Genomic DNA, 24,796 nt, shown 5'->3' with positions numbered 1-24,796 from the left:
GTGGCTGGTCTTTTAGAGCACAGTTTTAACATCTTAAGAGTACGCATGCTTATTTTAGTGACATTGTGGCCACTCCTGAGAGCCTTGCTGCATTGGTCAAACTCTATCTCTATACTCTATTAGTATTAATTTTACTCAGTATAATTGAGTACCCTTGTAAGATCCTTAGAGTAGCTGACTGGTGGCAGCGTAATTATCTTATAGTCTGGGCAGACGGGGCACAGCTGGTAAATCTGTGCCAGCCTTTCCCGTGTGTGTGTGTGTGTGTGTGTGTATATGTGTGTGTGTGTGTGTGTGTGTGTGTGTGTGTGTGTGTGTGTGTGTGTGTGTGCGTGAAAATCAAATATCCAAGTGTGTGTATGTCAGCTATTTGGAAGAGGGACACAAAACTCCAAAGTGGTCAGTGTGGAGTCTTGTTTGGGGTCTGGAGATAGACAGAGAGTCCAGCCTCAGGTCTGGAGTGTAGTGTAGACCTGACACTGCAATTGTGTTTAGCATAAGAAACCACTAAGTTACTAGTGTAAGTTCATTTCTAAAGTTTCTTGTTTTGTAATTAGAGAAAATACTTAAGGATTTGTAGAAAATGATTTTTTAGTATGTAGTACAGAAATTATGATTGCCACGTGTAGTAAAGATGACTGAAAGGGTGTTAAATGTTTAGACTGCATGAACATTTGAAGTTTCAAAATTGCTGTTAATGAAATTTCAGTGATAGTTTTTTCTTTAGTCATGAACCCTTTCTTTTCTCTTACTTTTTTCTGCCTCACCATTTACTTATCGCACTGTTTATTTCTTCTTATCTTACCATGTCTACTTCTCTTTCTTCAGAATAGTTCAAAATATTAAAGCCTTCATAACTGTCAGTACACTAGTCTGGTGCTCTGTGTTTAAAGCAGGCCCATTTTACGTACTTCCGCCCTATGTGCTTGAGACTGATTTTCTCTGGTAAGTCCTGCAAAGACTTTACATTTTCTTCTTATTGTATGCATCATCCTTACTTTATTCCCACCCTCAGTCTTTCAATATTTCTGTTCATTTATCTTTAGAGTCTGTCCCCATTATCACTATTACATATTTCTGATGGCATTATGCACATTCAATCATTGCTTTTGTGCATTTTCTTTGTTCTGTCACTTCTTACTTGCCTACAGATTGCCTGCTTCTCATTCTACATCTCAACATATTGTTACTCAGGCTGTCTTTTTAATGTAATCCATTTTCCAACTGTATACTCACCTGTTTTCAAAATAAATAGTCTTCATGGATATCCAGTACACCATTATACCCTATTCAGCTGAAATGTGCTAAAAGGATCTGCCCCAATTCTAAACTACAAAATCTTGGAAGAAATCCTCTACATCTGTACCTCTGAACTATCCAGATTTTCACAGAATGTCCCAATTTTTGCTTCATATTTTTGGTCTATTTTTCAGAAAATTTGTGTTTTTCTGGCAAATCATTAAGGACTGAAGTAATCAAATAATAACATGTTTGAATTTCAGACTTCACGTCCTTCAGGAAATGCACGCTAATGTATTACCTGTTATTCTAACAACCTTTCAAGTTTATAAGATCATTATTTAAAATGTGTTCCTGTTTTTGGGACTTTTACTCTCCATTATGTTTGGCGTTTTCTAGAATTTTTTTGCACTAAGAGGTTGAGATGTATGTCTACATCATTCTTTCTGTTTGATCAAACTTTGAAAGAATGCCCCTTGATTCAGCATTCTCCAAATCCACTCTCTTTACTCACTTCTCTAAATGGGGGGGGGGGGGGCTTCATCACCCTTTCAAATAAGCTCTGATTACTACAGTTTGAGTTTGGTCTACTACCCTGACATTTGAAATGGCTGGGGGTGAGATGGGAAGGGCTTACTCTTAGTGGTGTTGCAAAAATGACAGTTGTAGTGTCTCCAAACAAGATAGATCATGACCCAGCTTGTAGGTCTCAAAAGTCTGCTTGAAGCATCTCAGACTTAGAGCAGCCCTAGATTTGCAACCAATCACTGCCTCATTTATGTGTCCCTCTCTTAGGGACCTTCTGTCTAAATTCTTGTTACACGTAATAGTGTCTTTTCCTACTACATAAAATTCAGACTCTAGTAATCAGAGTTTATTCGACTGGGTGATAATCAACATACAACTTTTAGGTTGCCTTCATCTGTGGCAGTTGCTTGCATCTTTAGTAGTCACTCCTCTATCTCATCCATTTTTTTCTGTTTAAAAACACAGAACTGCTGGTGTCATAATTATTTCCACTCTTAACATTTCCACCTATCAAAACCTTTCTCTTTAAATGAACCTCATCTTAGCTGATTGGATGACATTGCCAATCCTAACTGACCTCATATGCAGTATATACTTGAAACCTCTGCTGAACATCCTAACTCTTTCCACAGGATTTTCTCCTTTGGCTAGAAGAAGAGTCAAGAAGTATATAGCATTTTGGCTAACTGTATGGCCAAAGTGTTTTTATAAAAAAGCAATTGAACGTAGGATGCCTATAAGTAGTTTAACTCTCTTTACAGCTGGAATACCCATATTGTTATGTGAAAAGTATTTAAATTACCCTCAGCTAAGGCTAATACTGATATTTAAAAAGAGGCAAATCTCTTTCACAAATCCAGACTTATTTTGGCCGGAAAAAAAAAAAAAAAAAAAAAAACAGCACCACCATTTCACTTTCCCTAAATAATAGCGCCTGCTTAGACCCTCTTACATTCTTCACACTTCTTGTACATATACCCCCTCCCTAATCCCCACATATCAGGGAAAGATCTCCTTTACAACAACATGGTTTCAAGACATACAGTCTTGTTCTGTCTCATCATCCTTAAAGAAGCCAGGTATTTAATAAAATCATACCTTTTGGATGAAGTGGATCATATGAATTTTCTGTAAATTATTTAAAGCTTGTGATATCTTAATTTATTTTCCCTTTCCAAACATTATTAGTGTCTCAGCATTCTTAGGTACAGCCTTTGTACTCTAAAAACTGCCACAATTATCCATATTTCTTAAATAGGGATCCTGTCATCACTGTTGCCCTGTAGACCTATCTCAGTACTTTAACTAGTACAACTCTGCTGGACTGTGCTGCAGCCACTCATTTGAAGAGCCACTGCTTCTCATTTGGCCTTTTAAGTGACAAATAGGACTAAAGGAGGACTAATGCAACAGTCACTAACTCCATATGTGAATTCAGGGACCCCTGTAGTCTCAGAGGAACTGTACTTGTTGATGATAAGCTTTCAGTTTAATGTCCCACTCAGTTTTATTCTCTGAGTTTCAAAAGCTATAGCCACAACATCATTGCTGTAGAATGGCTCAGCAGATCTGAATACTGCATTAAAATACAGACTGTCAGACTTCTCCCCAACACCGTGGTTACACTGTCATGGGGAAGGAGGAAATCCCTGATGTACCTGCAGTCCATCCTTTTGTGGAAACACCAGCCTGTTGCACACTTTTTTATTTATTTTATTTAACATTTGTTTACCGGGAAAGTCCGACTTAGAATGAAGCCAATTTTCAGTGGAGGCCGGAGTAGAAATGCTCCAGACATATGTCTTTGTAATATGGGAGGAAACCGGAGCACCTGGAGGAAACCCACATGGACGCACGGAGGACATGCAGATTCCATACAGAAGGCACCCCAGCTGGGAATCAAACCGGAGAACCTCCTGCTGTGAGGCGACAATGCAACCGCTGCACCACTGCACCGTTCATAGTGATTCACAAATTAGTTTTGATCACTGGTATCTCAAAAACAAGTCAGACCCTCCATAAGGCTGAAAAAATCACTGTCCATTAATGTATGCAGCCATTGTAGTCAGCAGCATAAATCTTTCACTTTTTCTTTGCACAACTGCACTAGTCAGCAGTGTAAATCTTGCACTTTTTCTATGCACAGCCATACTGGTCAGCATTGTAAATCCTGCACTTTTTCTGTATACATCCCTTTTAGGCAGCACTGTAAATTTCTAGAAGTTTCTTCTTCTATATAGATACTAGTCAGCAGTGCAAATCCTACACTGTTCATAAAAAGCTGTGCAATGCAGGAATGCAAATCTTGGACTATCCTAAGCAGCACTATGTGAGGATGCTGTTCATAGACTTCAGCTCTGCATTTAATACGGTTGTACCAATGCAGCTGACAGAAAAACTGGCACATTTATGAATCAGTAAACATCTCTGTAACTGGATCCTGGACTTCCTGATTGAGAGACCACAGAGGGTGTGTTCAGGTAAGAACACATCAAAGTGCATCACGATTAACACCGGAGTTCCACAGGGATGTGTTCTCAGCCCACAGTTATTCATAATCCTGACCCACGACTGCCATGCTAAGCACAAGTCCAACCATATCATCAAGTTTGCTGATGACACCACAGTTGTGGGGGTCATCACAAAGGAGGGTGAAAGTGTGTACAGAGAGGAGGTGGCATCTCGGATCAGTTGGTGTGAGGACAACAACCTTGACCTCAATGTAAGCAAGACCAAAGAGATTATCTTTGACTTCAGAAAAAGGAGTACAAATCACCCAGTGCTCAGGATCAATGGTGAGAGTGTGGAGAGGTTTAAGAGTATGAAAATCCAGGGTGTGCACACATCAGAGGATCTCTCGTGGTTGGGAAACACCAGCCAACTGGTCAAGAAAGCACACCAACACCTCCACTTTTTAAGAAGAGTGAAAATAGCTAAGCTTCCTCCTCATATTCTCTTCACCTTCTAGAGAGGTGCAATAGAGAGCATCCTCATCTGCAACTTTACAGTGTGGTTTGGAAACTGCACAGTTACAGAAAGAAAGGCGCTACAAAGAGTGGTGAGGGTTGCAGAGAAGGTAACAGGTTTCAGTCTTCTATCAATGCAACATCTTTATTCTGCAAGAAGCATCCAGAATGCCACCAAAATAATACAGGACAACACGCATCCTTCGCATGGACTGTTTAAGCATCTAGCATCGGGCAGGAGATATCGCAGCATCTGCTGCAGGACTACAAGATTCAGTAACAGTTTCTACCCTACAGTGATTAGACTTTTGAATGCGTGCACTAGTCCCAGGGGTCTGGACACATAATAAGTCAATTTTTATTTATTTGTGCAATATATACTTACATATATATATATATATATATATATATATATATATATATATATATATATTGGCTTGAACTTCCCCATCTTCTCCTCTACAACCATCTCATGTTAGCCCACAAAATACTTTACCACCCAGACAAAATTCCTGCATTACAAAACCTAATACATCCCTACTCCAGTACTAGGGTCCTATGCTACAATAACAAAATTCTCCTTCAAGTCATGAAACCTTACAATACTGTTGGATCTTCCCTATACTCTAATGTCATAGCCAAAAAGTGGAATACTTTGCCCACTAACATGTCTACAATCTTCTTCTTAACCCAATTTAAACAATCCCTAAAATCATACTTACAAGCCAACTGGATATGTAACTGTAACTCTCCAGACTAGTCCTCTGGTCACACAGGATTACCTCTCTCATCTTTTCATCAGGCATTTTATCTTCCCTTCTGCCCGAAACTCTTTCTCTCCCTTCTACTTATCATTCTTGTCCTATGCCTATACCCTAGAATATTCTCTGTATCTCTTCTACTCCACCTTTCCCACCTGTCACCTAACTTATCTACCTGTGTGTGTCATCCTTCTAACAGTAAAGTCTACCCTAAACTATCCTATTAGCTTTAGATTTGTAGCTTCAGCCTTCAAACTGAATAGCTTCTCTTAACTCACCTGGTTACAAATGTCTTCAGTTGTTGACTACCATTTTGATTTTGATGTATTATGAAAGTATTCTGCTATGTATCTGGCTATTGATGGAAATAGAAAATGTCTTACTTCTGTAACTATGAAATTATAATCATAATAATTATGCTGTATGTGCTTTTTTACATGTGGAGAATTTTTCCCCAGGGCTCTGCTGAAAAAAGACTTGTGTCCAGTCAGACTTTCCCGGTAACCAAATGTAAAATAAATATATTCCAAGTAATTGCAATATTCATTTCTTTTACCCAAAATCTGTATTATTTAACTCACTCAAGTGCAATATTAGAAAATAACTTAGGCATTTCAATCTGTAGTGTGTTTTGCATTACTTTAAATAGGGTAGTTAATTTAACTCAGGGGAGGGTATTTTTTGTATACAAGTGCTGGTAAATCTTTCTGCTCTTTCTTGCATGTATTGGGAGTAGTATTGTATTTGTTAGTTATGTTTATTCCTCTACTTGTATGTGTTGCTTCACTTTCCTTTGTACTCTCAAGAATTGAGCTGATGCAAGAAATTTCGTTTAGGCTGCACATGTGTAGTTTTAAATAACAATAGAGTTTACTTTGACTTTAACTATAAACCTTGCACCATACCTTTACATATAATTTTGCAAGGCAGCATTGTAAGTTTCTCACTGTTCATGTATATAGCCATTCTTGGCAGGACTGCAAGTCTTTGGCTGTTTCTAAATATACTTTTGCTAAACAACACTGTACATCTTGATCTGTTGCTCTACCCAGCTGTTTGGGGTTCTACCCTAAAGTTCAGGAGGATGAGCAGAGAGTTGTGAATAAACCTGGGAAGTGTAATTGTATTGTTACATAGAATGTACACTTTTTATAACGTAGGACTTCTGTGATGAATTGTAGATGTTCTCCATATAGTGTTTATTTCAACAGGAGTGAAATGTTTCCTTTAGCCTTCTGACCTTGGTTGCCTATTCTCACGTCCTATGAAACTATAAGTGGGGTGCATTTAGGCTGGTACAACAAATAAACAGTATCACACAGTAATGTAATGGGTCTTGAACTTTTCCAGACTATGCACAGGCAGCAGAGGGTTCCTATTAGAAGACCGAAGACGCATTCTTTCGAATGTGTCTTGGTCGAACTTAGACTGAAATGGCAAAATATCGAAGTGAATTTTAAGTGAATTCTTTCCCTGGGAAAGAATTCACTTGGCAGCTTCGTTACTTTGCCATTTTCGGCACTGTAGTGCAGTCTCGGAGTTGGTATATTTAAGTAGGGGGGGGTGTGAGGGGTAAAGCCCCCCACTTAATGCAATGTTTAAAGTGTTTTGCTTTTTATTTATTTATTTTTTTTGTTGGAACAGTCGACATTGTAAGCTTTCACTTACATAGGGTCGATTAATCACCGTTCACTTTTTTAACCATTCGGTGATCTAATATAGACCAAGAGCAGAGGTCATACAGTATAAAAAGTACTGTATGAGTTCATAGTATTTCAGTTTACAGCATACTGCAATTTATTTATTTGTACTGTTGATTAAGAGTGAGGTTCTCTGGCCAGAGGCATGTGTTTTCAAAGACAGTGTGGCTGGTAAAGTTACGTACTCACTTTTATGGCGCTGATTTAAAATTTTGGGAATCAAAAAGTCAAGGCTTAAAGGTCTCAAGGTATCACGGCTTTACAACTTGATAATGTAATTTTCATGATTTAAACAGAAATCCTGAAGTTCAGTGCACTGCACAGTTTTTTAATTTATCAGTGTATTTCATTTTGTGGACTGGATAGATACATTAGGCAGAGTAATTATTATATAGGCTAACACAGAAGATTTTTGGCTAACGAAGTTTGCAGATGACTGTAAACTAGGAGCCATAATCGAAACTCCTAACGATGTGGACATCCTACAAAAGGACCTCACAGAGACAGATGCCTGGTGTCAAAGCCATGGCCTCAAGCTCAATGCCAAAAAGTGCATTGTCATCCCCTTTGGTAAAAACTCTGTACCCATGAGTTACCACATAAGTGGTAGTCTACTTAACACCGAAAGTGTGATAAAAGACCTTGGGACACAGGTAGACAGTAGTCTCTCCTTTGATAATCACATCGCCACAGTAGTCAGGAAATCCTTCTATGTGGCACACCTCATCACAAAAGGTTTCTCATCCAGGAAAAAAGAGGTCATTGTTCCCCTCTACTCGTCACTCATTAGACCCATTATAGAGTACAACGCCCCTTTTGGTATGTACCTCACAAAACATCTACAACAACTGGAAAGGCCACAGAAATACCTCACAAAGAGGATTACCATCCTCAAACAGATGCCCTACGCAGACCGTCTCAAAAAACTCCAGCTTTACTCCGTCGCATATCGCTCACTCAGAGGTGATCTCTGCCTAACATACAAAGTTATGACAAACCCAGAGCTGTTGGACATGCTCCATTTAAAGAAATACCAATCCCTCCGAGCTACACGCTCTAGGCACCTAAACCTTGTCACTACAATAAACAGAACATGCTGGAGGGATAGATTCCTGTCCCAGGGACTTTCCATACTCTGGAACAAACTACCTATCTATATCAAACAAAGCTCCTCATTAGCACTCTTCAAGAAAAATCTTGATGATTGGATGGGAAATAGGAAATTTACCCCAGGGATCACCTCTGTGACTCTGCTCAGCAGGAGCACAGGAAAATAATTTTCTTGGGTGGCTAAAGCCAGGGTACCTTTTTGGCTAGGTTCATATAGGCCCTAGGGCCAATAGCCTACTACCTACCTATGAACCTGTTCTCATATGCGTACTGCATAAAAATCAAGCTTTTGTTGGAAAAGTCTGGCTTGTTACATAAAAAGTTAACATTTACTGGACCCCAGAAAACATTTAAGCAATAATGTATAACTGTGCATGAGTATATCAGAATTTACTCACAGCTGGTGTGATTTGATCATGAGGGTGAAGCTTGAGTGATTAAACAAAGGCAACCATGGATAGATCATGATATACACACAAACAGGAGTGGATTATTGCTATTATACAATGACATTATTTAAGATAGAAGCTGCTTACCTTTCTTAAATAATGCCTTTGTATAATGGCATTGTACTATTCCTTTGTGCTCTTAATAGTTTATTCATGTACTGTGACTTAAGTCCCTACATTTGTACAGTACATCAGTGCATTGCAGGAGAAGCAGGGAGAAAAGAGAATCTCTTTTGATGTTTTTTTTTTTGCCAAGATTTTCTGAAGGACAGCACCTAAATACAAGGACAATCAGGTACATTTCTGATTATTTAGTTTTGTAGAATGTACCTGATTTTTCTTGTATTTTATTGTCCTGTAAGCACATGCCAGTAGAAAAGTATGGCCAGTCAGTGTGCTTGTTTTTGAATAACAATGATCCGTTATTGTATAATAACTGTTACATTAGAAAAATAACCACAGGTAAACTGCTGTTTTGGGCAAGCTTTATGTAACCAGGAACTATCTAAAAAGGAATGAGTTTTTGAAGCAGAGTCAGAAACACTAAAGTCGTTAAAGTTTGTTTTTAAACCCTTATTAGTAATACCCTAACACATGGAATCATTTTATTATCTGCATACTGGACTAGCATTTTGTTTCAAGGAGAAGGCCCACTGTTTACTCATTTCTAAGGACAACCAGTTCCATTTTTACCCAGTTTGTTATACTTTAACTAGTACATTTGAAATGCATATGCACTTATTTGCAAAGGAGGTCATTTTCCAGATTGTCACTAATGATGTTTATGGTTTCAAATGATAACATCCTTTGTTTTTTGTAACTAGCATTGTTTTTAACATAGTGTGTGTGAGTTAATTGCTTATTGTTAAACCAAATAAAACATGACTGAATTAAAAAAAATGATCAGCTGTGATGTGCGTACATATACATACACACACACACACACACACATATAACCCTTTTATAGCTAGTTAAACTCTCCTTTCTCCCTTCCTGAATCAGGAAGACTGAGAGACCATTGACCTCACTTCCTGTAGGGGGAAGGGGAGTTTTCTGTACATGCAAACAAAGACTGGCAGAGTATTTTGACAGTTTGACATAACCCACTGGGAAGATATTTCAGTAAAGTGTTGCTGTATTAGTTGGCCTTATTTGCCTGTTGTCTGGGCTGCTGTTTGTACTGCAGATGGGAAAATTACTTTTGTGTGGGGCCTGGATTTCACTGCTAATTGTCTGTCTGCACTTCTGCTTTGGATTTATCCACTGAACAGCTGCGGAGGTCGTCAGCTGCTGCAGCAGGGATCAGGTATTTAGCACTAAACTCTCTTATCTGGATGCATTGCTCAGAAACTATCTTTTTTCTGCTGTGCTTTTTTTCTGTACCTTGCGAAAGCTTGATGCATACTGGAAATCAGTTACTAGAGACATCTGCCAGCTGTTCTAGTGAGTAGCTAGGTGACAGCTACTGCTAGCAGGCACAAGGTCTCTGCTAGGACACAGTATTTTGACTTTAAATGTAAACAGTTTTTTTTTTTAATTTCTGGTCAGGCTTTTTAGGCCCTTGTATATAAAATGTTGTGCTTCTGAGATGCCTGCATCAGCTGTAAGTAAATCTGAAATTGTAATATGTGTTACAAAATGGAAGTATTTGCACTGTATGTAATTAGAAACACATCCTTCTTTATTTGGTAAACTAAAGCAATTCCTTTATCTATACAGATAGATATAAAAAAGATTAATGTGCATGGTTTATATGTGTCACAGTAACATACTCTAATTAAAACTAAAGGCTTAACCTTGCTCACCATACTAAGACTTCTAGCATAAGCAGAGGGAATTACTAACACCCACTCAGATTACAACTCTGCCTTTGTATACATATTTTTCCTCCCTCAGAATAACTCTCACTACCCCCTCTACCTTTTTGCATATTTCTGTTTTCTCTTCTCTCCTTTGCTGCATCTGTTTCCCATTCTTCCCTCTTTCTCTTGGCCTCTCCAACTTCTTCCTGCCTTTTCTACCCTACTCTCTCTTGATCTAGTTATGATATCTGCTGCCAGCCCATAAGTGACATCTTTAATACTGTACATACTGTGAACAATGTGAATTGTAAGCACCTGTAACTGCAGGATGATATCTTTTAAGTTTTGCAAGAAATGTACATAGAGAGTATATGTCATGTTGTCATCACCTCAAGTATCTTCCTTGTTTGTAACTGATTGTTTTGTTCATTTATGAATTTTTACTTTTTATCCTGGGCTGAGTCTGAAAATGGTCTCTTGAGATCTACCCTCTACTCATTAATAAACTGAAGTAAATAAATAAAAATAAATGTTATGTGCTTCTTTGAGATGACTTGTGAGATGAAACTTTTTTTGTTTTAGGGTTTCAGATGCTGGTTAAAGATATTTGGCACAAAGCAGATTGTACAATGTTACACCTTATTTATACAAGGCAGCCGAATATGTTGCAGTTTAAGGTTAATGATTTGCCCCACAGAGTCTGTGTAACATCAGGAATGGTAACAAGTGAATTTTTTGTACATCTTGAAAACATTGCCAGCCACTGATTGATAACAGTAGCAGCAGGCATTATGTAATCCCACCTCCATTTTTGGATTCCAAATCTGGTAAAGGTGTGTAAAATAATTAAAGGCTTGTCATTATGATGCAGTGGGTTATGACTTTTCCAAAATTCACCTGGGATTATTGTGCTGTCAGTTTTGTAATTTTGTAAACACCTATCAGAAGTTAAGAGACTGGCAGAAGTCTTAGGAGGGTTAAGGGTTTGCAGTTCCATTTCTGATTGTTTCATGTGAATACTACATACCTGAGTATCCTTCTCTATGTATAATTTAATTTTAAATGCCATTTCTTCATTAACCAGCTAAGTGAACTGGTATATTGTGGACACTCTTCATCTATCACCAGGAATGCAGACTAGATGCAGTATGTATAGACAGGATAGTCAGTCAATCATCATATTTCGGGATGTGGGTGGAAACTGTAGTACCCAGAAGTACACATCACAGACCACAAAAGAGCAGTAAGCAGAGGCAGTACTGACTCCTGGGTTTGTGAGGCAGAAAGTTTAACAAATAATCCCAATGCTATAGATGCTAGCTATCTGTATGTTAAACAGGTACAGCTTTCATTATTATTGTTATTTCAGCAGGTCCTACATAGGATATCTGAGTTGTGTCTTTCCAGGGCTGTGACTCTAAAATATTGCCTTTCCATTTTCTTTGCAGAGAGCAGTCCTTCTGAGTTTTATCACATTACTGAAAGTAAGGTCTTATAATGCACCTATCTGTAATAAATGGTGGTGTGGGCTGTCCATGGCACTGTTCTTGTGCTGGGGAGGGGTTCTTGCATGGCCTCAACAGTCTGTGGTAAGTGCTTTTTTAAAACTTTTTGCTGTCCCTCCAGGATTCTTGTACCAGGGACTAGACTTGATACATTTAGAGAGTCACTGAGTAACACAAAGGTCACCAACACAGAAGTTGGACTCAGTATTGATTAATACAAATTAGTCTTTCATAAAATGTGCTCCTAGATATTAAATTTAGAAGTAACACTCTGCATTAGGACAATGATATTCTGAACCTCTTTAATATACTGTGCCACTCCAAACAGTACATTTTGAAATTGTGATTATCCAAGCAAGGGTTGTGGCCACGCTCCTATAAATTGCAAAATCGGGTTCAGCATCACAGCAAATCATAAAAGGGGAAACAATTCATTCAAATTATTTTTCAGCAAAGTGGTTTTCATTAAAATGTTGCTTGGTGAATCAGAGTACACTAGTAATAACCACTGCAGGAGATGCCTTGCAAAAATATTGTGGACCATAGCATGTCTAAGACATATGATAGCTGTACTGCTTCTTTGTATGTGTTCCAGTCCTGTTAGATGAGTGTAGGCATGGTATTTATCTCTAACTCACTAGATGACAAAAACTAGAAAGACAATGATGTGAATAGCAATCCAATGCAGCCTTTTGTTTCAGCCCTCCCTTGTATCATATAACATCAAGTATTATGATCTCTGATCATAACCAATTTATGTATTTATGATGTGGGCGTCAAGAAATTCATCCCAGGAGTGAAACTTAAGAAATAAATCTTGACATCTGTTTAGAACACACAAGTTAGTGGAGACACCCTGTTGTAATTTTCTGGAGTACATGGAGTTTTAGCTGCTCTCATTTGGCAGTTACAGAAGGAAAACATAGTAACAGAAAGTGCTTTAAAGCTTTGAAAGTTGAAACACATTTAGCACTGCCATACAGACTGTGGCCAGACCCAATGGCTTTAAAAGCTTCTAGACATTTCAGTCTACTTCACTTTTTATATGACAGCATGTTTTACAGCTTTTTAAGCTGCCAATATGCTTCTGAAGGAGTTCTGTGGTTGCTACCATGTGTGTTGAATCATGAGACGTGAACATAGCAACTCTCAAATGTACATAAGTTGTGCACCTTTATGATGTCAAAAAGGCGCATAACCAGCTTATATTTTTGCTGATTTTTGTAGCATAGTTAGCATGCGCCATGGTTTGTTAATCTTTATTGCTCCTGAGTAATCCAGTTTCCAAAGGTTGACCAGCATTCAGAGAGTTATGAATACAGTTTCTGCACCCTCCCTAATCACTGCTTTAATAACCTTTGCAACAGGACATCTGTAGGGTATGGCTGTTTGGACTTGTAATACCAGAACTGGTGCAAAGAAACAACATATACCTGCATATCATCATAGCAAAGTTAGTTTGGGGCATATTGACAGATGATGCGACTGTAGTAGCAAGATGGTGTAGTGCCAGGCCCTATGCCCTTAGTTCATAAAGTGCACCTCATGAAGTGCTTCTGGGTACTTTCTTCTAATGGGATAGTACATTTTTATCTGGGCAGTCACAACACAATGCGCTGTATGAAGTATTTGTTTATCACTGAGATAATGTTCAGACAGAGCAGTTATAAGCAGGCAGTGTGCCATTGCACAATAACCCTTTAGAGAATCAACATAGAGTCCTGAAGATGTTTATGCTAATCACTTCTGCTCTCTGACCTAGAGTAATGACCAAGTCTGCATGAAAATGGATTGTGGTGGGGCAGGTGAACTGTACCTGAACAGAGAGCCCTTCTGTAGATGTGTATTTGTCTGTGGTGCCCTTCACTTTCATATTGCAGGTCTACACACATCTTTCCACTACGTGTTGCATTCGAATGGTCATTTTCTCATATACTGTTTAATTTAATGTATTTATTTGTTAACCAGTTAAGTGAAATAGTTCTTGCTGGACCCTTCTGAGTAAGGGAAATGCAACATACATAGACCAACACACATGCACACGCACATACACATATAGATATAGATATAATAAATACAGATATCTATATATAGTTTTATACGTTTATATATATAGAGAGAGAGAGTTTATCTAGTTAAATATCATGTTTGCTTATTTTTATGAGGGGAAGTGGGAGAAAACTAGCTCCTAGTGAAAATCCATACAGACCTAGAGAAAATATTCAAAACTGCATAGTGGAGACCAGATGTCTGGAGATCAGGAGTGAATTTAAGACCCTTGAGCTGTGTGCAGATATATTACCATTAGGACACCATGCTACCTAGTATTGCTTTGTAGTTGCCTTTGTCGTATTTGTATGCTGCTGCTATTGTCCCACATCTGGTCTCTTGGAGAAGGGTGTTTATAATCAGGTTCTTCATGCCTTTTTTGCTGCTGCTGCTGTCCCACTGCTGGTCTCTTGCAGAAGGGTGCTAAGTTAAAGTCAGGTGCTTCATGCCTTTTGTGAATGTTGTCCCTTCATTGCCTGACTTGGTGTGACTCCCTCCCAGGCAAGATGTTTTACTTGTACAAAAATGTGCCTTATAATTCTAGTTTTGTAGCTTATATACAGTTTTTATTCCCCAATTTCATTTTTTGTAATTCACGTTTTAGATGGGTAACCATACGGGTAATTTCTGGCCCTTTGTAGCCATGAGCTGGTTCACAAAGCTGAAGGTAAATGCGGCTTATGTGGACAAGTTAGAATAGTTGTTCAACTTGCATGATTTTGGGAGGTGGAATGAAAACAGGAAATCCATACAGGTAGTTATTGGAAGTCAACATTGAAGCCTAGACTAAGGAGCTGTGAGGTAAAAAAATCTTAACCACTGAACCTTTGTGCCGCCCAGTGATATGAAAGAAGCGGCACATAAACAGGACATAAGCAGCTGCAAAACAGTAGAAAATGGTACAGAAGACCTAGTGAGAGATGAGATATTAAGGAATGGTTCATCATTGTGGCGAGAGATGGACACCACCAACTATTGTACATCTGCACAAAGGCTTCTCCCAGGGCTTTCGCTGAAAAGGGATCTTGCACCCAGTCAGACTTTCCCAGTCAACACATGCAATCTATCAGTAAATAAATAAATAACAGTGTTATTATTAATGCATAAGCGTATGCACAACTTTCACAGAAATGTATACATGTGCTTTGGCTCAGGCTGTCTGAAATCATGATCTTTTCGAAACAAAATAAAAAACTGCAAATCTGAACTGCAGAAAATAACACGGACAGTGGTGAAGCAACTGTTGAAAAGCAACCACTACAGTCTGTCCATTTCCAATTGTAATGGATAAAACTGCAGGATGAATTTGCTTGCTGGTAATGTTGAGACATACATTCTCACATGTACCACACTTGGTTGCATTAAAAGTCATGCATTTGTTATGAAAGGGGTACTTTTAAATGGAGATGGAAAAAGCAGAGCTTGCTGGAAAACATGAACATTGAGGTTCTTGCAGTTCAGATGTTACATAAGCTCAGGGCATATTCTGAAAGTGTAATATTATGTTCAGGTAGCCTCAGGATTACAGGCAGCTATAAACGCATGCTGAGAACAGTACATGTATCTATGGGTTTAGTAAGTCTAAAATATATATGAGTGGGTGTTTTCATCAAACATATACTATCTGATTTAATCTGTAAAAAATTACAAATGCTCATGAAGGCATACATTGAAAGATTTGCTACAGGGATGATCCATTTCAGAAATGGTAATGCCTATGTGAGTATGAATTAAAAGGCACATAGTTAGGTTTGTGTTGTCCATAAATTTTGCATAAATATTATGACATGCTTTGAGGTCTGTAGTTTCAGGCTGCTATTGCATTGACACTCTGAAATACAAATGGGTTGCCAAATAATGAATGTCTGTACTCCAGTAAACTAATTACTGACAATTTTGCTATCCATTGCAGAACATGTACCATAGTGGTCTTGTTGCATAATTGTTCTACATGTCAGTGAAACAGTGACTGGAGTAGAAATACTGTACTGTGAAGCTACACATTTCTTGCTTTTTTATGTATTTAACACTTGTTTACTGGGTGTTTACTGAGTAATGGTGCTAGACCGATGAACCTTTTCAGCTATGACCTTGTTTGGAGGTAAAAATAGAATAAATGGATCAGTTTTACATAGTAGACAGAGTTCCACAAAATGTTTTGTGGAGAGCTCAGTATCAATCATGTGCATACAAACACATGATTGCCCATCTCTCTCTATGCTCATTAAGAAGTGCTCCCCAATCTTAGATCCCTAAGCTCCACACATAAACTTACTTTTCATTTGAAAATCCAATAATGCTGCTTGTGACTCATTATACTCCATTCCTCTCTCACTAAAACAGGATCATTACCACAAATTGTTCAAGTCCCTACAAAACTCTCATACCTGTCCAAATCATGGATTTGTTTATAATTATAACTAGGTTAGCCATCTTAATAACATCTGTGTTTGCTTTATACTTCTTGTACTATACTTCTTTTTTCTCCTTCACCTCATCATCCTCTTACTTCAATACACCAAGCCACTGTACCTTACAAACCTCTTACTTCAGTGCTTCACCAAACCACTCTACCTCACAAACCTCTTACTTCAGTACTGCTGCACTAAGCCTCTTTATTTCACAAACCTCTTACTGCAGTACTACGCTAAACCACTCTCCCTCACAAACCTCTTACTTCAGTACTGTCAAACCACTCTATGTTTCAGTCCCCTTACTGCAGTATTACCCCAAACCACTCTGCCTCACAAACCTCTTGCTGCAGTCCTACAACAAACCACTCTACCTCACAAACCTCTTACTGCAGTACCACATGAAACCACTCTACCTCATAAACCTTGTACTTCAGTACCACGTGAAGCCACTCTACTTCACGAACCTCTTACTGCAGTACTTCATCAAACCAATCTGCCTTACTGCAATACTACATAAAACCATATTATCCACTAAAGCACTGTATCATCTCCTCACACCTAGTTTTCTTCACCAAAAACACTACATTTAATTTACATGTAATTTATCCTACCCCCTGCTCAACTATATATTACTAGGATTCTTTCAAAATGGAGTTATAATACTGCAGCATTTCAAGTACGGTGTAATATTTGATTTATTGCTTTGTTTTATTTTATTTGTTATATAACATTTTTGGATATACTGTTTGTCATTTTGTATATGTTTTTGGTGCTTTTATCCCTGGGCCTCCACTGAAAAGGTTTCTTGCATCCAGATGAACTTTCTCAGTTAACAAATGCAATCAGTTAGTTAACCAATAAATAAATAGTAAACATTATTGTTATTATTAAAGCATAAGCACTTGTATGGCTTGCACAGAAATGTTTATGCGTTAGATAAAATAAGGGCGGTGCAGTAGTTAAATTTGTTGCCTCACAGCACGAGGTTCTCTGGTTCAAATCTCAGCTAGGGTGCCTTCTGTGTGGAGTCTGCATATCCTCCCTGTGTTTGTGTGGGTTTTCCCCAGGTGCTCTGGTTTCCTCCCACATTCCAAAGACATGCGTCTGGACTGTTTCTCCCCAGACCTCTGCTGAAAATAGGCAATGTCCTAGTTGGACTTTCCCGGTCAACAGATGGTAAATAAGTACGAGGTTTTTAGTTAAGGAAGTTTTGAAACAGAATGCAAAAATACCAGAATGTTTTGTAGTAAAGAAAAGTATGGCCTTCTCCTAGGTAAGAATACTGCCTAAGGGGAAAGGATTGACTGACAATTGTTCTAATTATGTCAGAGCTGACTTTATGAAGCTGTTATGTAACTTTACTGAGCAGAGAGGTACAGAACTGCGAAAGGAAAAGGTAAACTTGATGCAAGTGTATGAATGTTTTTCAAAATAAATTAAATTCTTTAAAAGCAATGAAAGTGATGACATCTTTGTCTCATCTAGCCAACCATCTGCCATTCACAAAGTCATAACTGCCATATTAATGTAGCATATATAGTTCACTTGTTTATTCAGTATAATTTTTGCCTGTCCCTTGGATTCTTTCTTTTTGCTAGTTTATTTTATCAGTTTATTAACTGAGGAGGTAGATAGGCTACTGGACACTGTCAGCAAGAGGAGGGTGCATCTAAGATCAGATTGTTTTTTTTTTTTTTTAGTGGAATACATAATCACATATGCATATCTGGTACCTGTGATATATATTTTGGCCTAGGGTTGTTTTCCTCCTGCAGTCTACATGCTAGTTGTCCAAACTGCTACAGTTTTATTGTCATTTTCTGGAAATCGTACTGCTTATAAAACGGTAAGGCTTTTTGTGACTTTGTTACTGGTCAGAAATGTAAGCTGACTACTGGAGTGCTTTGTTGATAGGTAATGTCAGCAACAAGGTTGTTTCATAAGTCCAGGGAGCAAGTTATATTTACTTAATTCCCTTTTGCATTTTTTTTCTGTTTGTAAGCACCTTTATGGGTGTAAAACAATACTTTCTGACATAATTTTATGAGTAACCTGAAGATTATTACCAAAGGGGCACAGGGTGAGATCCCAGGAAACACATCTGGGACTGTCTTCTAATCTTCCAGAGTCTTACTAGCCTCCCATAAATTGTTTTAAAAAGTTAAAGGCATTTCTAGTTCTTTCCTTGCTTATCCAAATTCTATAATGAACCCCGCTAAGCTCCTACTGCTAGAGTTCTTTCAGGCACTGTCTTCTGTAAAAGCTCTAGGATTGACCCCTTTACCTTGCATACTTAACATGTGCTGAATTCAGCAAAAGTCCTTCCTCTTCCTTTTGTGCATGTGAAGCGTAGGTATTCAGTTAACTACCCTGCTTTTTAACTATTATTTTCTATCATACAAACTCCATCTTTGTCTCTCTCTGCCTTTTTTTTTTGGTCCTTTATGTATCTGTAAAATGTTTATCTTCTTGTTTTAAAGGGCTATACTCCCCTTGGATTGTGCCTGTGCATGTGCATTTTTAGATGCCCTTTCCACTTCCTTCTGTTTAAACTATATTCTTTCCCGGTTATCTTTGTACTGGTTTATTTACATTTCCTAAAAAGCTACATTTTCATTTGACCAATTATGTCAACCCATTTGAGAACCAGGGTGTTTGTTTTTTTTTTTTTTTCCTTTCACATTCTGCTCCATTTTATACAGAGGAAGTGTGTCACTTTTGTGGTGACAATTTTGATACATTTTCTTTCTCACCGTGGCTGTGTCCTGTTGCTAGAATATTTCAGAGGCACTGTCCTTATTTATCAAATTCTTCCCTCCTGAAGTGCAGTGCCCTCAAGTGTGAAAGGAGCAGCTCTTTAGTTATACTGAGAGTAAACTGCCCGCTACTGTGATTGTTTGTTACAAATGGGTGCCACGTTTCATTTTTAAGATCCATACTTCCCCACAGATTGAGAATACCAAGTCCAAGGCAGTTCTTCCTGAGGAACGTTTTGTTAACAGATGCATTGAGGCTGCCCTCTGCTGAACATAAGGGACAAGCTTGCATTACAAAGTGGGAGGACCTAATTTGCAACAGTTAATGTCAAGAATATTAAAGTTCCCGACCAACAATATCTCCCCATTTGTGCCATCTTTTTTTTTACCTTTTCCTCCTCACAAAGAGGTGGACAGTGTATAACCCCAGTATGGATTGTGCTACAGTTTTCACATCTCTGCTGTAATCCACAGTGCCTCCTTTCTTTTTCCTTTACTTATTTAATATGTTTTCCTATTTATAAAGAGGGCAGCATCTCCACCATGTTAATCCAGATTGTCCTTCCTATAAACTGTGAACCCTGGTTGCATTCAGTTAGACTGGTCTCCAAATATAACATTTCTGTTAGTGCCAAATTATCGATCTATTGTTCTTTCATCAAACCAACCACTCAGGCAAGTTTCTGCCTAAACTTTGAATTACATATACCCATTGTCAGCCATTTTTGTTTTGACTTACTCATTTCCCCACCCTCATCCATGTATAAATTATTTTTCTCTTTTCCTGATTAAGAATGACTTTGCTCCTAATGCTATAGTTTATATCAAGCAGACACTTGATGGTTTGAGGGGAGAGGTTAACAGTTCCCTAACATTTATTTACATTTCCTAAAAAGCTACATTTTCATTTTGCCAATTATGTCAACCCATTTGAGAACTTGAGTGTTTTTTTTTTCTTTTTTCTTTCATGTTCTGCTCCATTTTATACTCTACTGCATTCACTATTTGGCTAGAAAGCTCTCACTGTCTGAAAGCAACTAGTACTGTAACCCATTATGGGAGGGATTTTTTTTCTGAGGCTAGAGTTTTCACTGGGGGCTGGGGCAGTTTTTATCTTGGGCAGTCCTGCAGTTGTTATTCCCCTTACAAAAAAGTAATTTTACTAATGCACACACTGCTTTCAGTCTTTTATACTATTTATGCATGGCTGCTTACATGATTAGCAACACTTCAGCTCGATAGCATCAATTGCACCACTGATTTCAAGGACTAATCATCTCATCCACATATCAGTCTCTCCCTCTAACAGCTGGCACCTGGAACAGCTACACTCTTCATTCCATCCTAGTTATGCCAAATGCAGATGAAGAAAGTATTTATGTTAGCTCAGAGAATTAAGGCTGTAAGCTGTTAACAAGTTACGTCCTCTGCTTCCCGATTTGATTCCCTTGTCCTTCATTTGCCTATTGTATGACCTTGAGCAAGTCACTTAACTGGACAGTGGATAGGGGTATTTGGAAATTTGGAACAGACTCCTTAAAGGAAAACTCCACCTTAGAACTTAAAACAAAATACATATTTTTTCAGTGTATCTTTGTTTTTGGAGCTATTTTAATGTCTCAAAATCACTTCAAGTGAGTGCTTCATTTACAGTTTTAATGTTTCCCTCAAAATGGCAGATGATGGGGCCTACCTTGGTAATGTGATCCTGTTTTCTTGCTTTCATTCCTTCTTCCCAGAATATATTTCAAGTCCTCTTTATATGAGTCATGCTAGACATAAGGAAGTGGTGGTGTTTTCTCATGCCATTGAGATAGAATGGCTAAACACACCTTCTGAAACAGAGCTACTTCTATGTTTCTCTGATTGAACTTTATTTATGTGTCTGTCAGAGCTTGTTCTATGCTATAAATAGCTGTTAGATGCTTCCAGCAAAAGTAAGTAGGTAAATAGCAGGCTTTTGTAATGGGATTTTTTGTAGTTTTAAAATAATTGACAGACCTTCCCCAGTACTCTCATGCTGAGGTATGAAAACTCTCACTGCAGTAAATGATCCTTGCTGTACTTTTACAAGTGGTAGGACTCTAAGTCTGTTTACTACTTTTCAATGCCTTCGTGGGAAGTTTTTCTCTCTCTCACGAATGATGCGGAATTAAAATGTGCATTACTAGTTCCTTAATTATTTCTGTCATGGTCGCCCTTATTTTTTTCTATTTCATATTTATTTATACTTTGGTAACCAGGAAAGTGAACTAGCATAGGTCTCAACCTGCTCAGAGGCCAATGTGGAACACAGACCATTGCAATGTGACAAACAGTCAAAATGTGGAGCACCTTATTTTCGCACTGTGCAAAAAGCATACCTTCACCATGGCCATGGCCTTTCAACCAAAATATACACATGGACACGCACTCACATACGCATACACACATATTCACCCTTAAATTCATACCTCTCAACTGCCCAGAATTTTGCAAAATGCCCAGATTTTTGCCTCATGTTTTTGGCCTGTTCTTCATAAAATATGTAGTTTTCCGACAAATCACAAACCTTTTTGATCCTATAATGCTGTGAACAAAAGTCATGAATAAGTTAAGTTCAGTCTTATTTTTTTTTCCTTTCAAATAAGAAATTAGTTGTGCCCATGGCTTAATGTTCAAAGTGACAACAATGTTGTTTACAATAAATCAAGAAAACAAATGTTTGTGAGTATACATAAATCTTATTTGTGGATACTGCCTAACTTCCTAAACCTCTCCAAGAAAGTCACCTTCTATGTATTCTTCTGGTGTTAGACTGGGCCAAAAGTGAAGGCATAGATGGCCATAGTCATATAGTTCAAGTGTAGCTTCCATACATACATTCAGCATGCCATCTCACACTTACCCCCCCCCCCCCAAAAGCAGCCACATGCTGTGTACCCTTCTGATTTTAGGCTAGGGTAAAACTGAAAGAACAAATAGAATACAGTAAAATATTGCAACCTTTTGCCATCAGCCATATATAAACAGTATGGCTCCTTACCCCTGTCTCCAAAAGATACCACCTGTATAACTGTCTGTGTAATAATTGTTAAAGTATTATTACTTAAGCAGTGGAACATACATTTTCATGCACATGGCCGCAGACTGTTAAGGATTTTGCAATAGTTTTGAATAGCTGGATCTACTTTATATTACTAGATTTCATCTTTGAGTCATACTTCTCAACAGACCAGATTTTTGCAGAATGACAATGTTTTTTTTTTTTTTTTGGTCTGTTCATCATACAATTTGTGGTTTTCTGGCAAACAACTGAGTTGATGTCACTCGGGAATGACATACATATTCTCAAACTGATTTCAGGAGGATGTAGCACAAAGACCTCAGCAGTGGGTGACAGGATGTGGTGCCATTTTCGTGGTGCATGACATGGGTGACCAGTATGTTAAAGTCAGAAAACTTTACCTGCACCACAACTAAAATATGCTGATGTTTTTTCTGAGACTGTATACCAAAGAAAAGGAGATGGGTGCAGCACAAATACCCTCCTGCCGACATCAGTGAATGCAGCCTTACAAAACGCAGTAAACAAGACAAAACGGAGGTGTCTTGAACTAATAATAATAATGGCACCATCACTGATGATGTAGGGAAAGTAGTAGACAGTTTTTAACATTTGACGAAAATGAGTCTGTCAGAAGCAGAAAAGCTTTCCTCATACCCCTTCTACTTTTAAAGGAAGAAATTTTCTAAGCTTGTTTCCTGCCTTTCCTATAAGTTGTCTAGTCCAGATACAGATTTGCTGTATCCAGGACTGTTTGTAAGCTTGTGAGCCCCCAAGCCTTTCTGTGTTGGAGGGAAGCCTTCTAGCTTAATTTGGTTTCTTAGAACTAGCCAGTTTTCTAGTTTCAGCACTCAAATCTGTTTCCTTGAGCTTAGCACTTGTTCAGAACTCATTGTAGGCACTAAATAAGCTACAAATTACTACAGCACTCAACTTTCCTCACTTATCTAGAGGAAAACAGTTTTTAGTACTTAATAAATAAGCACCTATCCAGGCATGTCTAAGGGTCAGCTCCAAATGTTTTCTCCTGTCTACCTGATGAATCTGGGCATCTTGGGGCAATGCAGCAATTGCCTCATGTACACATACAACCCTCTCCTCCTACCACCCAACACTACAACCTGTGAGAGATGCACTTATATAACCAAACTGGAAGCAAAGCTCTCTTCACCCAAGACTGGACTAGACAGTTTAAGAGGAGAAGGTAAACACTTGCACCACACCACACACATCACATAGTCCCTCAAAACCTACACCACCAAAACACACACACAGAAACACAAAACACACACCTACATTCATGGAGGCTCTCAAAAAAAATCTACACAATCAACATGGACCTCCAAAGCAGAAACGTAAGCAACCTCCACCCCCAACACAACCCAAATGACACATAGCCCACAAACTCAGTGTGCCACTCAACCACAGCCCATAAGGCATAACAACGTACCTAACACTCTAGTCATAGGTGACTCTATAGTCAGGCACACTGACGTTCCACTTACCAGGCTAAACAAGGTGAAAGTCACTGTCATCTGCCTGTCAGGTGCCAGGATCCACCACATAACGCATGCACTCAAGTCACTCCACAGCAAGTACAAATATGACTCTGTCATTGTCCATGTTGGTGTGAATGATGACCTGAGACGTACCTCCCTGGACTACATGAAAAGAGACATGGAGAAGTTTCTGATCTTGTAGCCCAGGCAGGTATGACCCTAGCCCTGAGTAGCATCCTGCCATCACCCAAAATGATACCACAGTACAAGAACAAAATGATTGACTTCAGCAATTGGCTAAGCTTCTGGTGTCATTCTAAGGGGATCCAGTATCTGTCTGCCTGGGATGACATGATCGACAAACCACAATGCTTTGCCAGAGATGGCCTGCACCTGTGGCCCTTGAGATTCCGGATACTGGCTAAGGCTCTTGCCACCCCCTATAGTGCCTTTTATAGGCAAGATTCAAATGACAAATTCACCACCGTAACAGGTACAAGCAAGCAAAATCTGAGGGTAATGCTACTCAATGCTAGAAGTCTAAACCTCAAAATTCACACACTCGAGGCACTCCTTAAAATGGAGAACATCGACATCTGTGCAGTGACAGAGACCTGGTTCAAGGTTCCAGAGAGCACCCCTGCATTACCAGGCTATAATTCATACCACACCTTTCGGCCTCCTAACTTGGACCGAAGCACTAAAGGCGGAGGCGTGTCAATATTCATTAAGGATATCCACACCTCCAGGCTAGTTGCTCAGCATAATACATCTGAGATTATCCAAGTGCAACTATCTCTGGGCAAGACCACAATGCAAATTGTAGCTTGCTACAGATCCCCCACCATGCCCCAGGGTTCCCACTCCTCATTTCTTGATACACTGTAAAATATTAGGGTACAACCTAACACCCTAATAATGGGCGATTTCAACTACCCCACCATTAACTGGGAAAACTACTCATGTGCCAAC

At 38.6% G+C, this 24,796-nt stretch overlaps 1 protein-coding gene across 2 annotated transcripts in view; it reads left to right on the top strand.

The window, feature by feature from the left end:
- The first annotated feature begins 9,760 nt into the window (after positions 1-9,760).
- The window catches only part of LOC122798570 (zinc finger protein 852-like), a 207,105-nt gene continuing 192,069 nt past the window's right edge, over positions 9,761-24,796 (top strand). For both annotated transcript variants that reach the window (XM_044067628.1, XM_044067627.1), the window contains exon 1: positions 9,761-10,059. The gene's annotated coding sequence lies outside the window, so the exon portion shown is untranslated. The remainder of the gene's footprint in view (positions 10,060-24,796) is intronic.

The sequence above is a fragment of the Protopterus annectens genome, chromosome 3.part1 (assembly GCF_019279795.1).
Source record: "Protopterus annectens isolate FY-2018-M chromosome 3.part1, PAN1.0, whole genome shotgun sequence".
Taxonomy (NCBI): domain Eukaryota; kingdom Metazoa; phylum Chordata; order Ceratodontiformes; family Protopteridae; genus Protopterus; species Protopterus annectens.
Note: the sequence above shows the minus strand (reverse complement) of the source record. Positions and strands in the feature narration are given on the sequence as shown.